Here is a 12092-nt window from a genome sequence, read left to right on the forward strand (position 1 = left end):
CATTTTTTGGTCAATACCAAAATCCTTTTATAGCACCCCAAACATAAATCCTTGACTTTCATAGGATTCTGTCTAGTGTTTATGCCCAAATTAACTTCATTATGAGCGCCTAGAGAAATATTATTTAGTATATTTCATTTAAGAAATAAAAGAAAGGTGGAAGTTCAATAACATTCCCTTAAAACTTAGGGTTTTAACACGTGTTTCTGCACACACACTCTGTATGCTCCTGTCGGGAAAGCAAGCGCATGGAAAGTCAGGAGGAAATCCACATTTTCCATTGCTTGAGTAGTTTCTTTCTTAGCAATTTAGCCAGTCCCTAAGGAATCAAAACAGACCATGATTTCACCTTCTCCACACATGCAGACTAAAAACAACAGAAGTCCTTGGTCCCTAGGATGTATTTCTGGCCTTCAGAAGTTTCTATGCAGAAAGCAAAGTCCTGTGAGTAGAGAGATGCAGATGCCAGAGTGGAAACAGGGGACAGGGAAGGGTCCCCATGTGCTTGTTCATGTTCCTATTTCCTGCAGGGTCAGAGGGGTCCTGCAGGAGCAGGGGGTGCAAGGGGGAGACACAGTGGCGGGAACCCGCGGAGGCCTCGTTCCCTGAGGCTCCCACTGAGGATCACCGTTCACCCTCCTCCGCTCACTTATAATGCCTCACACGTGAATCAGCTGCTGGTTAGTAGTATCTTCTAAACAGGGATCCCATGGTGCAAAGATACACCATTATCCACAGGGCCACCAAGATAACATGGTGGCCAAGCATGGTTCCAGTACAGCAAAGGTTCTCAGGGCAAAAAGCTTCCTGATTGTGGGGATTTCTGGCCTTCAGGAGGATGTATTGCGACAGGCCACGCGGGATAAGCGGCACAGGAGTGTGGGCTTCGGCAAAGACGGGCACTGGGGAGAGGAGGCAATCGAGTGTGGGGACACTAGAGCAGTATGAGAAGGCCGCCAGCCAGCAAGACAGCCGGGCGGGAGGCTGGGCAGGGCACCCAGTCACCAAACAACCAGCAGCTTGCAATTGTAGTGTCTCTGTTTAAAAATGGATTTAAATTAAAGCAAACAAACCATTTCCCTACACCTAGAACTCAAGAAGTGTCAGTGGCTGGAAGAGGACAGCCCTGTTACCCTCAGAAAGCCAGGTGGCTTGCTAGGAGCCAGGGTCTGAATGACCACCTGAACCTGCAGCTGCCAGACTTCAGGGGGGACCCCCAGGCCCAGGGGGCAGCCCTGCCACACGGCTGGGGAATGGTGGGAGACAGCACCCCACCCCTCGTTTAACACACAGGATATTAATTATTGCCCTCTCTTAATTAAGGATTTTTTTTTCATCATGGAAAAATCCATTCTATAGTTTAACCTGAAAAATGTGTTCTATAATTTAATTTTCAGGTCTGCCACTCGAATCTCTGTGGAAACACTCTTCCATATCTCCAATAGCTGTGCTATCTAGAGACTTCTTAGAACTCAAGGCTTTCTGAAAAGTCGACCAATGGTCCTTACTCAACTGATGAAATGAGAAACCTAGTACTTTAAAAGTCCTGTCAAAGATCACTACTATACAGAGATGCTAAAGAAAGGTACTTTTAAAAGTTGTTTAGTCTTGATCACTACTGTTTTCTTCCATGGCAAACAGGAATGAAGGGAGGAGTGGCCAGGGCAACACCCTGATCAGGGGGAGAATTTCTAACCCAGCTACCGGAGGCTAATCCTGAGGGCCAACGTCATGACCACACCTTCTAGACCACTGCAGTGGTAAATATCTAGGATGGCAACTGCGACTGGAACGGCAACAAGGAAGAGCAGGCATTTAAGCTTTTTTGTTTAAAACAAACCATATATATGATTAGTATCCAGAAGTATAAAGAACTCCTATAATTCCACAAAAACAAAACATATTTTCAAAAGTGGACAAAGGATTTGAATAGATGCTCCTCACATGAAAAAACCCAGCAATCACTAGGGATGCAACCAGAAACCTTGATGGCATATTACTGCACACCCAGGGATGGCTATTATCAAAAACAGTGTTGGCGAGGCTGGCGGAAACCAGGTCCCTCACCCACTGCTGGTGGGAATGCAGATCAGCGCGGCCACCGTGGAAAACGTAAGACTCCTCAAAGAACTCACAGAATCACCCAGAATCCGGCTGTGCCAGTCCCGGGTGTACACAGCAGAACTGAAAGCAAGAGCCTGAGGAGAGATCTGAACGCCAGCGCTCACAGCAGCACTGCTCACGAGAGCCGAAAGGGGGAGCGACTCAAGCGTCCATCAGTGGTCAGAGGATAAGCCAATGCTGCCTCCGATGCAATGCCATCCAGTCTTCTAAAGGAACGCCGTCCTGACACACACAAATAAACCCTGAGAGCATCGGGCCAGGGGAACTCGCTGGGCACTGAGGGCGGAACTGCGTGAGTCCACTGAGATGAGGAACCTGGACTAGCCACAGGCCAGGTGAGGCAGGAGACGTGGGGAGGGAGTGACGGAGATCCAGTGCCCACGGGGCTTGGAGAGTCAGTCCGTGTTGATAGAAAAGTTCTACATCTGGGTGGTGGTGACAGGGCACAAGGTGAACGTAATGAATGTCTCTGAGTTCACCTTAAAGAGGTTAAAATGGCTCAACTGCGCGTCATTTGTATTTGACCAGACACACAGAGGAGTGGCTCTGGTCATGGCCCTGCCTCCGCAGGGTCTGGGCTGCCCTCCCTCTGGCCATGCTCACCTCTCGGGTCCCTCAGAACAGTGCTGCACACATTACCAGATGCTGGAACAGCAGCTGAAGCCCCATGCTGCTCTCTGACAAGAGAATCCATTCGGTTCCAGAATCTCTTTGCCACAGGTATTAGGGGAAGCTAGAACCTCTCCCAATGCCAGTGGTGACTCTTGGTTCATGCAGATTTTAAATGTTGTTCTCAGGTTCTTTTATACTTTATTGAGGACTCAAGAGCTTTTGTTTATACGGGTTATACTTATTGAGATTCATCACAACAGAAATTAAAACCAAGAAAATTTTAGAGCCTAAGAATTCCCAAGGACATGCCCATTAGCTGGCAGAGTGATGGCACGTGTATCACACAACCCCCAGCAGCTCTGGGCACAGCAGTGAGGGCAAGAGTGGAAGAGGGAAACTGTCCTCACTCAGCGCTGTGCGAAAACCACCTGTCCCAGCAAGCCTACTGCCAGGGTCTCAGGACACCAGGTCCCCAGCCTCCATTTGGAAAGATTTGGTGCAGACAGGTCAAGGAGCTCCCATCTGCCCTCCCATGGCCTGCAGGGATCGGGGGGTCACGCAGCTCAAGACCACCAAAATGAACTTCAGCTACGGGGTTTCTGAGAGAATTACCCTCAGCTTAAAAAGCTCATTTTTCCCCATTTTGTATATGGTAGTCTTTGTGGGACACCAAGAGAGGAGGACATCGCCTCAAGACCCAGGAGTAAGGAGGCCTGAGAGGACTGGCCAGCGTCCTGTGAATGGCACACAGGGAGATGGCCCTGTGTCCTCATGAGGCAGTTTAGGAGATGACTCCAGCTGTGGGTCCCTCCTGGGCAGCCACCTGTCATCAGCTTCCTGCTACTTGTAGTCACACAAATGCTACCTGACATGTCTCCCTGGAACTTAGTTCTCTGAGCACATTTTTAAAACCATGCACACACACACACACACACACACACACACACACAGTACCTGGCACATTGTAGGAGCTTGTTAAATGTGCACTGAACAAAAATGTGAAAAAAATAATAATTAAACAAATCCACCAAGGCTGTTGTGGAGGACAGACACAGATGGACAAGACTCAGGCTGACTTCCTGCTGACAGAAGCCCGTGCAGCTCGCCGCAGACTGTCAATATTTAAAACAAAGCTCATTGAAAATGGCTGCATATGGCGTTGGTCCAGGGGACCAATAGAGCTCCAGTGAGTTCCTTGTGCTCTGAGACCTCTATGCCAGAAGTCTGTGCAGCAGGCCTACATAGGCCACAGAAGGACACCACCTTCTCCAAGGAACTTCCTCACAAAGAGCACTATTTTTTTTCCCATTTTTCTTAGGCACAACTAAAGACCTTTCTCTCATGAAATAAGCACGAAACAAGAGATCTGTGGCCAAAATGCTAAAAACATGTTCAAGGAAGAAGAAAAGGGGACAAATCAAATGCCTACCTCCCCATCAATACCATCAACTGGGGCCACAACAGCCTTGTAAGAAAACACTGACACCCTAAAACCTGATCGAATGTAAAGTGAAGACATTATGTTCAACTACACAGCCTCCAGGATAGTCCTCCCTCCTGTGCAGGGAGCTGACAGCAGGGTGTCTGACTCACTGAAGGGGGTGTCACTTTGCTTCATTATTGTAAAGAAAATCTGTCAAGGCACCCTGGGTTTGTGGCCCCACCCCTGGGAACAGGATGGAGCCCAGAGCCACACCCATGTGCGAGGAGTGCTGGTGGATTTGTTCTATCTTTGTTCTTATTTTGAGATAAGGTCTTGTTAAATTGCTCAGGTTAGTCTCAAGCTTCTGGTGATCTTCCTGCCTCAACTTCCCAAGACGCTGGGATTAGATGAGCAGAAGCACTGGAGGAAAGAAACACCAGGTGCTGCAGAGAGCCTGGAGAAGGGACACCAGCGCAGCCTGGAAGTGCCAGATGCACAGACAGAAGTCTAGGTGCTGACCTCAGCAGGGGCACAGTACATGAGCAGGGAGAGCCAGGCAGAAACACCCCCATCAAACAGGACGCTCCCTGCACTGCACCAGACCATCTGATATGTGCTTCCCAACGCTGAAATAAAAGCCTCACACACTCCCAGCATAGTTTAACACCACTTCAGCCACTTTATTTTTTTAAAAGAGAGAGAGAGAGAGAGAATTTTAATATTTATTTTTTAGTTTTCGGCGGACACAACATCTTTGTTTGTATGTGGTGCTGAGGATTGAACCCGGGCTGCATGCATGCCAGGTGAGCGCGCTACCGCTTGAGCCACATCCCCAGCCCAACTTCAGCCACTTTTATTCTATAAGTTAAATATATATTTTTAATATGTATTTTTTAGGTGTAGATGGACACAACATAATGCCTTTATTTTTTTTATGTGGTGCTAAGAATCGAACCCGGGTCCAGCCTGTGCTAGGCGAGTGCTCTACCGCTGAGCCACAATCCCAACCCCTCTATAAGTTAAAAATTAACAAATATAAAACAGTAAAGCTCTATGCTCATAACCATTATACAATTACAAAATAAAAACCGTACAAATTTTAGAGACTGCAAACTGGTAGCAATGTATCAAATTAACAAAACCTAACAGCAAATCTACAAAATAAAATAAAAAATTGAAATTGACAAAATCGAGTCAATGTGACCAATGATGCACCGAAACTCACTCTGCAGGGCAGGCACGCTGTGTGTGGCTACCGCAGACATTGCTCTCCTCCCTCTTGAGCGGCTGTGAACCAGGAGTCTCCACTGAGCGCAGACATATTCTGTGCATTTTCAGCCCTGCTCTTTCCTAAGACCCCCTATATCTAAGATAGTGCTTCTTGGCACCACACAAACACAACTGCAGGCAGTGAAATCTTCAGACACTATTGGGCTAGAATTGCAGGCAATTCGGTATTTTGAAATATAATTTTTTAAAACAAAAATTACCTTTAAAAGGAAAAATAGAAGGTGAAATCCTTGTAGAGAACCACAGCATTGTAATAAATCCCACCTGCTTAATCCCTCTCATCTTTTGGGGCCTGCAAGCCTCTAAAGGAGTTTAAATAACTGTATGTTGTGGGCCACTGAACTCAAACAGAAAAGCATTCTTGTGGTTCACTTTTAGTACTATGTAAAACCAAATGTCTAACTTTATTTCCTATAAAATCTCAGGCCACATGATTTCCAGTTAAGATGGCACAATAAATTCCCTCTTTGATGGATTCTCTCTGCTCCAGATACACAGCAACCAGAGGGCTGCTCTATAAAAAAATGCAAGCCAGCTCGAAAACATACATAAACGTGTCTGCGAAGTAGGTGTGGGACAGAAACACAGAAAGGCCAACCCCCAAAGGCAAACGCTTCTGCTGCCTGTGCTCAGGAACCAAAAACAGGCTCCCAAACCGGAGGTCTGAGCTCTACGAGATGTGGGGTCTTAACAGGGCCACAAGGTAGAGTCAGACCAGCACCACTGCTCAAAGGAAGGGTGGCAGGTGGTAACCGAGTCCTGTCCATTTCTCCTCCTTGCCTCTTATAGAACCTGCTCTGGGGAGGGTACGGCCCAGCCAGGACCAGGAACTCGGGAGGCAGCCCACAGCTGCCAGGTAAGTGAGCCACCCCTGCCAAGCCTCGTCCTGGACCCGGGTTCCCTGGGATCCAGCCAGGCAGTTAAGACTTTGCATCAGGGAAGGCAGACAGTGAGGAAGATAAATACCAAATGACTAAGTGAATGAACACAATTAAAAAAAAATCTCATTCAAAGCATGCCATTCAACGAAAGTCAAAGTTCAGGAAGAAATCTAATGGCAATAAAAACTTACACATTCACTACGACAAAAATTCACATCAGATGAAATTAGTCATTCCAACAAAATGGGTGTATTTAAAGTGCTAGAAGGTAATTAAAAAAGAAAAAGAAACTATAAAACAAAAAGACACAGTTAAAACGAGAGCTAAAAAAAAAAAAGAATCAATGAGGGACTATGTAACTAAGGAACAGTTATTAAACTAAAATATATTCCTGAGTACATTAAAGTATACAAGATACTTTAGACAGAACAAAACTGAAAAGAGAACTAGTAAATCTGAAGATAATTCTAAGGAATTCAACCAGAGTTCAGCCCAGGAAGAAAAGAAGAAAAACCCAAAAGAGCAGGTAAGAAACAGGAAGGACAGAGCCACAGACATCTAATGGAACCACAGCACAGGAAAGTGAAGACAATAGAGGAGAACATGGAAGGAGATGAAAGCTAAGAATGCTCAAGAAGGAGTCCTCAGACTAAAAGCATATTCTAAACACCAAGAAGGATCATTTAAATGAACACGAAGGCAGTGGAACCAATAAACAAATGCACACAACTATAACATTAATTATAAAAAGAAAATCTTCAAAGCTCCCAGGAAGCACCCTGGCATGCCGAACACACTGTCCCTCCATTGACCTGCTGGGTCACAGACCAGCACCCAGAACAGCCAAGGTGACTTGGACCTGGCTGGAGGCCTCTGGAAACAACAAGTGACCCAACAGATAGGAAGAGCATGCCCTGTGATCCAGAGTCCCTGCAGCAAGCACCATGCCTCTCCGTGAACAGCTGGTGGGTGCCAGGTGACAAAACCACCCTTCACTCTAGACACCCACAGAAACCTCTTTAAAAAGCAGACCCCCAGTGGGCGCCATGCTGCACGCCTGTAATTCTACCTACTCAGGAGGCTGAGGCAGGAGGATTACAAATTCAAGGTCAACCTAGGCAACCTAGTGAGACCCTGTATCAAAAGAAATATAAAAGGGCTGGAAATGTAGCTCAGAGGTAGAGTGCCGCTGGATTGAATCCCCAGGAATGAGTGAATGAATTAATTAATTAATCAACAAATAAACAAAGGTGTGAAGCCAGGGGTACACTGGCAAGGGTCTGTAGTCCCAGCTACTCTGGAGTCTGAGGCAGATGTCCAGGAGTTCAGGATCAGCCTGGGCAACAAAATTTTGAGACTCAGTCTCAAAATCATTTTTTAAAGGGTTGGGGATGTAGCTCAGTAGGAGAGTGCCTGTCCAGCCTGGGCAAGGCACTGGCTTCAATCCCCATACCACACACACACGAAAAAAAGAAAAAGTAGATCCCTAACTGCTCTGGCGACCTCTAACAACAGGGGACCGGTCCTTTTTAGAACAGAGACTCACTCTAGACATCAGCATGTTATCCCTGCCCACCCTGCTCTGCCAGCACCACCCAGTATGGACCTCACCAGATTCCTGGTTCCCCACCATGGTGTCACAACCAGCCTTGGGCCAGGGAACTCATCACACAACAAGGACTAGGGCACCAGGCCAACGGAGATGGGCTTTGGTGACTGCTGCCATCAGGAGCTACTACTGGAACTCAACGTTTTTCACGCAGGTTCCTTCGGGGCTTCCCACTTCTCCATGGCTACATCAGTTCTCCTGCATCTTCTCTGAAGCCAAAGGGAAGAGAAACGCAGGGAGACGGGCGACAGCCTGAGCAAGTGGGAGAGGACTTGGCATGGAGACCACAGGTGAATTGCAATTTTAAACACAATCTTGGAAAACTGGAAACACACAATATACACGATATTTTAAAAAAGACTAGAGTCACACATTTTTCTTTAAAAGGTCACCAAACCTCTCATTTATGTTCCCCTGGAAGGTAGAGCTCAGACATGCCAGAGAAGGCAGAGCCCTGACCTCACCAGCTCATTTCCAAACAGAAAACCTTCTCACCAAAACCAACCACGTGACGCTGTCTAGGCAGCGTGTCTGACAGGCACCCAGGAAACACACAAGACAAGGCCTGGGACTGGCCACTCAGCTCACAGAACCTTTCTGCAGGCGATGCTATGCTGTGGCACAAGAGCACCACCTACTGAAACAGTTCCAAGGGACAATTTGGTCCATGTATTGAAAAATGGCTCAAAAAACATGACTGTGGAAGGTGGGCTCCCAGCATTTCCACCAGCTGGAGGCGTCTTTTTCATTTAAAATTAGAGGGAGTGCTTGCCAAGAACTCCTGAAACCAAAATAAGCAGTGTCCTTCTCCCTCCTCCACTTCCTTCAGTCACTGCAGGAAAACGAGTCTCCATCCCTCGCCCAACTGTGGCTGGCTGCATGATTACTATTTCTAGACCCGTCACCTACCTGTTTTCCACAGGGTAGAGAAGACTTCAAGGGCGGAAGCAGTAGTCACTCTAACAGGTCTGGGAAGGATGGATGTAAATCAAGCCCTTTAGCCAAATTTCAGTCCCTGTAAGACACAGTGCCAAGATCAAGGGCTACAAGTTCCTGCCTCCGAGCCTCCTGGGTCTCCCGTCTGCTCCACCCTGCAGCTTTCATCTGTGGATGGGTTTCACCTGCTACCTCTGGTGAAATATTATCATTTGTTCAGCAATATCTCCAGCTATGAAGGAAAGCTCTGGAAACGAGAATGTCTCTCATACTCAGAATAGTCACTATCTGGCCATTATTTGGGGAAGGAGGAGGAGGAAAGAAATAGAGGGAAGGTGCCAGCAGTCCCTAGGTAAGGAGGAATTCTCTGAACTATCTTATGATAAAAGTTCGGCACAGGAGAGGAACATAACAGAATAAGAAAAGAAAAAAAATTAGGCCAGGATTATGGGGTGAGGAAGGAAATCGGGGGTGAGGAAGGAAATCAGACGATAACAGAGGAGTTTCAGGGCAGTGGAACTATTCTGCACAACACTACATTGCAGACACATGTCATCATGCATTTGTCTAAAATCACAGACTGTACAAAACCAAAAGAAGGCACTGACATGAACTAGGGACTTTACCTGACAAAGATGTGTAATGCACACTCATGGACTGCAACAAATGCACCACTCAGGGGTGGGGGGCATGCTGATGGAGGGTGAAAGCTAGGGCAGTGGGTGGAGAGAAAACTGACCCTAAAACTGCTCTAAGAATCAAATCACAGGCTGGGGCGCAGCTCAGTGGCAAGGGGCCTGCCTAGCATGTGCAAGACCCTGGGTTTCATTCCCAGCACCACACGAAGGGAGGAAGAGAGGGAGGGATGGAGGGAGAGAGAGAGGAAGTCTATTATAAACAATAGCTAAAGGCTATGTGACAGGAGCAGGTGCAAGTGTCACCCATTAACGGTCAAACCTACCCTAGACACTCTGAGACAAGGGTCAGAAACAAGACAGAGGGTGAAGGCAAGAAAGCTTCCCAAGCACATCTGCTGTAGTCAGCCCTCACCTCACCAGCTGTGTAACAAAACCTGTCAGCTCACTTGCAAGGAGAAGGCTAAGTGGAGGAAAGAACTGGGAGTAAGTCAGGAGACTTTTTTCTGGACTTGGGAACAACTATCAAACACTGACCTCAGAAACTATTCCTTCAAAGAAGCCACAATTTGATTAATTTGTGCAATGATTTATGTCCCAGGGCATTGTGCAGAGCAACAGACCAGCCAGGCATGGTGGTGCATGCCTGTAATCCCAGCAACTCTGGAGGCTGAGGCAGAAGGACTGCAAGTTTGAGGCCAGCCTGGGCAATTTGCAAGACCCTGTCTCAAAATAAATTAAAAGGACCAGGGGTGGAGCTCAGCAGTAAAGTGCTCCCCAGTTCAATCCCCAGTCTCTTCCCCTCAAAAAGAACAACAGAACAGTTAGCCAGCAAACAGATGAGCTCAACACCTGGCACAGTCATGTCAGCAGAGGAGTTGAAGGGAACCTTAGGAGTATCACTGTCATTCAGGATGAACAAGGGCTGTGACCATGGGCCAGGGGTCAAGCTGCACCTCCCCAAGGAGCACCATGAGAGGCATAAAACCACAGGAAGGGAAAGAGCCCAGCCAGATACTGATGAAATAAGCAAGCAAACAACAACATAAACTCCAGGGAGGGGACACACACACACACACACACACACACACACACACACACACACACTCCCCCCACCCCTCTCTCTCTCTCCAGGGCAGCAGAAGTGCATTACAAGAACAACAGATGTTAGATTTATCAGAAAAATCTTTCGAATTGGCATCACAAACATGTTACCAGAGCTAAAAAAAAAAAAAAAAAAAAAAAAACCAAACCCAGGATTAAAGGGTAAAGGAAGGTATGACAACATTGCATCAAGTAGATAACGACACTAAACACCCAGAGATTGTACAAGAGGACTGAATGAAGATTCCAGAGTTGAAAAGAACAATTGGAAGAAGAAGAAGAAAACTTCACTATGTGGCTCAAGCATAGATTTAAAAGTGGCAGAAGAAAAAATAAGCAAAACCGAAGCCAGATCAAGCCAAAGAACAGAGTCAAAAAGGAAGAAAGAAAAATGAAGAGCACCCCAGAGAAACATGGAGCCCATTTCACAGACATTCAGACCCGAGCCAGAGCTGGCCTGTGAAGATGCACAGGGCGAACAAGCACTGGAAACCTACTCAAAAGGAGAGTGAAAACATTCAAGAAGTGAAAAGCTACATTTGAATTATCCACTTAAGACAAAGGAATACAATAAAAAAAAAAGATGGAGAGAAGAGCATCAAATCAGATCCAACTATATATATAATACCACTGAAGGGGAAGGCACAAACATCCAGTCGAACTGGATCAAAACCAGCTCCAACCCCAGGCTGCCCGTGGAGGATACATTCTAGATTCAAAACTACAAAAAGACTGCAAATAAAAGCATGAAAAAGATACATCATAGGAACATAAGAAAGCTTGTGTGGGTACACTGATAGCCAAAGTAGACCTCAAGACAAAAGGATGCTATCAGAGATAAAAAGGACAGTTTTTAATGACAAAAGGGTCAATGTGCAAAGAAGAAATAACAATTCTAAATACACCCCTGCCCAATAACAGAGCACAGACTATATAAAGCAAAAAATGACACAAATGAAGAAACAGAAAATTTAATATTACTACTGAGATTTTGAAACTTTCAAAAGTTGAGAGAACAACTAGAAAGAAGACACACAGTAGAATGGTATGCCTGAATACAGACTGGACCCAACAGAAGCTGCAGGCCTCTCCAGAACAACACAACGGACGTCATCCTCAGGTCTACAGGCATCCTCGCTGGGATCGACTGCGTGAGGCCCTAAAACAAGGCTTAATATACTTAAAAGAACAGAAATTCGGGGCTGGGGATGTGGCTCAAGCGGTAGCACGCTCGCCTGGCATGCGTGCGGCCCGGGTTCGATCCTCAGCACCACATACCAACAAAGATGTTGTGTCCGCTGAGAACTAAAAAATAAAAAAAAAAAAAAAAAAAAAAGAACAGAAATCCATCTGACCTGTGCTCTGATCACAAAGGAATGAAATTAGAAATCAGCAGCAGAAAAACTGGGGGAAAGTCACAAATATGTAGAAATTAACACACTGCTAAATAACCCATGGCTTAAAAAAAAAAAAGAGAG

At 46.3% G+C, this 12092-nt stretch overlaps 1 protein-coding gene across 1 annotated transcript in view; it reads right to left on the reverse strand.

Moving 5' to 3' along the window:
- The window catches only part of Fancc (FA complementation group C), a 131119-nt gene extending 122192 nt beyond the window's left edge, over positions 1 to 8927 (reverse strand). The window contains exon 1 of the mRNA XM_026402001.2: positions 8849 to 8927. The gene's annotated coding sequence lies outside the window, so the exon portion shown is untranslated. The remainder of the gene's footprint in view (positions 1 to 8848) is intronic.
- Between the last annotated feature and the right edge of the window lie 3165 nt (positions 8928 to 12092).

Source organism: Urocitellus parryii, chromosome 13, assembly GCF_045843805.1.
Source record: "Urocitellus parryii isolate mUroPar1 chromosome 13, mUroPar1.hap1, whole genome shotgun sequence".
In the NCBI taxonomy this organism is placed as follows: domain Eukaryota; kingdom Metazoa; phylum Chordata; class Mammalia; order Rodentia; family Sciuridae; genus Urocitellus; species Urocitellus parryii.